The sequence below is a fragment of the Montipora capricornis genome, chromosome 10 (assembly GCF_036669925.1).
Source record: "Montipora capricornis isolate CH-2021 chromosome 10, ASM3666992v2, whole genome shotgun sequence".
Classification (NCBI taxonomy): domain Eukaryota; kingdom Metazoa; phylum Cnidaria; class Anthozoa; order Scleractinia; family Acroporidae; genus Montipora; species Montipora capricornis.
The window spans coordinates 23,436,719-23,440,971 of NC_090892.1; positions in this window are offsets into that span (position 1 = coordinate 23,436,719).

Sequence of the window (4,253 nt, forward strand, 5' to 3'; positions counted from 1 at the left end):
CTCGGTTGAATGTGTTAATGATCAGGTACTTACTATGTCTTCCACTAAATTTTCAACTTTTACTGAGATGAAAATTCATGACATCAGGAAAATGGCTGCAACACTGTTCTCGAAGTCCTGTGTCTTAGATCCATTACCATCTTCTATTATCAAACAATGCACTGACCTATTGCTGCCTACTATTACTAACATTGTCAACCTTCGTGATGGCTGCATGCCCACGTGTCTCAAATCTGCAGTATTGTCACCTCTGCTCAAGAAATCCGATGCGGACTTTTTACAATTCAAGAACTTTGGACCCATCTCGAACCTGAAGGCGCTATTGAAGATTATTGAGAAAAAAAAGTGTTGCTCTCCAGTTAAACAACTATTTGATGACCAATAACCTACATGAGGATTTTCAGTCAGCTTATTAAGTCCATCATTCTACTGAAACTGTCATGGTGAAGGTGCAAGATGATATTCTGCGTGCAATTGACGGCAATGAAACCGTTGTACTACTGATGTTAGATTTATCCGCTGAATTTGATACTGTGTCTCATGAAACTCTACTGGATAGGCTATCTCAGCGTTATGGTATTACAGGGTCTGTATGAGAATAGTTCGCATCTTACCTATCATCTCGTACACAATTTGTTCAAATTGAATGTTTAAGATCTTCTATGAGCGAACTTAATTGCGGTGTACCGCAGGGGTCTGTCCTTGGGCCTTTGTTATGTTTTGTATACGTCACCAGTGGCTGATATCATAAAGAGACACAATCTTACGTATCATTACTATGCTGATGACACTCAGCTCTATGTGTCATTTAAATTTGGAAGTGATGATCTTCTCGCCTCAGCAAAATCTAGCATTCAAATATGTGTACAGGAAATCAATAATTGGATGATTCTTAATGGCCTTAAGCTAAATGAGGAGAAAACTGAGTTTCTTTTACTTAGTTCACGTTATCGGCCCAGTCCTTCACTGGAATCTGTTCGTGTTGGAGGGGAAATTATTTAACCGTCCTCTTCTGTTTGTAATCTTGGAGTGATACTCGATCCCAGTGTTGATATGGAAGACCACATTAAAAAGATATGCAAGAAATGTCATTTCCATTTAACTAATATTAGTAAGATAAGATCATATTTGGATTGTAAATCTACTGAAGCAATCATTCATGCTTTTGTGACTACCAACCTGGATTATTGTGATGCGATTCTATATGGATTACCTAAGGTTCTCTTAAACCGCTTACAACTAGTTCAAAATAGAGCAGCGTGCATCGTAACATTCACCAAGAAGTATGAACATATAACACCAAGCTTAATAGACTTACATTGGTTGCCTGTTGATTACCGTATTATTTATAAAATCTCATTGTTAGTATATAAGGCTATAAATGGTTTTTCACCAAGTTATATATCCAATTTGCTCAGTTTTTGTAGCAGCTCCTTCTCTTTTGCGTTCTTCCTCCAATAAGTGACTTCAAGTCCCGAGATCTAAGCTAAAGTCTTATGGTGACCGAAGATTTTCTATTGCAGGACCTAAGTTATGGAATAGCATACCTGCATCTTTCAGAAATGCCGATTCCTTGAATTCTTTTAAAAAACATTTGAAGACATACTTATTTCACAAAACCTTTTCTTGATTTATAAATAGATTTGTATATATAATTTTTATGCTTACATAGGTAGTTGTTAGGCTTTTTTTTATAGTTTTAATACATTTTCGTAATATTGTAAAGCACCTAGAACAGTTAATGATATAGACGCTATATAAATAAAGTTTATTATTTCTTCTTATTATTATTATGGCCACAGCAGGCTGGAGATTAGACAGTACCTTTGCTACATTTTATGCTAAGGCATTCGCTAATGCTTTTGTTCAAGCAGTTTGCAGTACCACTTCAACAGTTAGCTTTAGTAGGCCTGCTAGTTTGTTGTATTGTGCTAATATTTCAGCTCCATGGTGCTTTAAATCTCACATGACCTCTGATTGTATGCAAACGCGAGGTTGAATTGAAAAATTAAACAATACTTACTTGGAAGTTGAAGTTTGATTAAGATCCTACCGTAGCATTTGCAGAAATGGAGAGGTCACAACCCACCTCTTCCTGATGCCTCCCCCCTATTATGTCATACTTGTCCACCAAGTCCACCGCTTGCTATTTCACGTGACCTCTTCATTCCTTCAATCCTGCTTATTTACTCCAAACTGCACTCGAAATCATGTGATTACCTATACTAAAGCCTTACAACAGCATTGTAAAATGTAGTTAATGGAGCGTGACGAGTCTACCTCAACCAACGTACGTGGAACAGCAGCAGAGGAAGCCTTCTCTGTCCTAATGGAAGATAACTTCTTCTGTCAGTTCATCAAAGGTCCAACGCATATTGCCAGAAACAAACTTGATCTACTTTTATGTAACTTCTCTGAAGTCATAGACCATGTTTCCACCACCAGACCTTACCAAAAGGATTTCCCTGCTGATCATTATTTGGTGGACTTTTTTATTCGACTGAAATTTAAGCGATTAAGGCGTGTGCGACGACTATACAACTATAAAAGGGCAGTCTTTAACGATTTGCGAATTCGCCTACAGCTATTACCCTTTGACATGACACACTCTGATGATGTTGATATGTATTTTTTATTATTATTATTTTTTGTTGATATGTATTGGTCTCAGTGGAAAGATTTATTTCTAGCAACAGTTGATGAATGTGCCCCAATGAAGGTCATCAGAGAAACCTATTCCCCTCCCTGGATAGACAGGGTTCACCTTGCATTAAGAAGAAAGTACCATGCGTTGAGAAAATATCACGAAAATAAAACCGTAGAACGGAAGTTAAGGTTGAGATCTCTAAGGAATGAAATCAAGAAACTTATCCAACTCTAAACTATTCTACTACCACAAAGCCATCCTACACCATCGACTGGGCTCGAATGCTGAGATCATCTTTGATGGAAGGAGTACCTTTACTTTTTACGAATTTTATTATGGCTCACCTGCATGGCTGTTCGAAAGCTACCAGCCCTCGCCATCGTCGTCGGGAAAATCTCACTTCCCTGTCAACGGAAGTTCTTTGCCTTCATCGTCAGATCCATATGCCGATAACTGGTAGCAAAGCCGAACTGATTTCCCACTTGAAAGCAGCCGTCGACCAACCTTGCCCAACCAAGCAGCCACCACCCGGTTGGGTGAAGAAATCCACGTTGAAAAAACCTTCCCGTTCTGATCGCGAGACTGCTACTGCGCGGGCTGATGGAGTCGACGACGTGAGCGACAATTCCTTGTTTGTTGGTTCTGCGGATGGCCTGAATGAGGACGATGTAGATCTCTCTCAGTTCGGGTTGTCAGCCCCACAAAGTGTGATGCCCAGCAACCGGGTGCATTCTCCGAAGCCCAAACGGCCGCCATACAGAACACTGTTCATTTGTCCATGTAGCAAGCGCTCAACAGCTGCTTGTACCTGCCTGTCGAGCCCTGCTACGCCCAACACAGCAGCTCCATGACCTCACAGACAAGGAGCAGGTACTCCTCTGGGCCTCCATCACCCTCTGGACAGAAATTTGGAGGACAAAATTCTGCGTGGTGAGTACGTATACTGTTGCTCCCCAATACCTTAAGTTGGTCCCAGCTCCGCCTAGACAACACTGCTCCATGTTCTGCCTCACCAATGTCAATGGTTTGCAAACACAAGCCTATTATTGACAATTGTCATAAGTGGTTGGATGCTTATACGCCTACGTGCTGGTTATCGTTTCATCGTATCCTCGAAGATCCCTTGAGTTGCTGAAGTACCAGCAGATCATAAGCAGGGCGGCTACCAAATTCAAGGGGTTGGTGTTCCTTTCATACGATGAACAGTTTCGCCATAGAGCCGCTTACGCCAATATGCTGGGATCAAGTTGACCTTGAACAGTGGACTGTTACCTTCTCTGACCTTGCTAAGCCACACTGTCTTGTTTGCTCCAGCCCCTACCACAACCAGATCGACTGTCCTAGTGCAGACCCACCAAGACAGCAGCCCCAAAACAGACCTGTCTGCTTCCAATTTAACCAGACTTCTGGGTGCACCTCAAGTACTTGCCTGTTCCCACATGGCTGCTACCGCTGCCAGTCCGCTGCCCACTCCATCATCAACTGCCCTAACAGAATCTCAAGGACCACTCAATGCCACCATACCTCTACCAGTTCCGGCGAACGCAGCAAGAGATAAAGTTCAGCTTCTTACCAAGCACAGTTCACCTGATATAACTACCCCCAT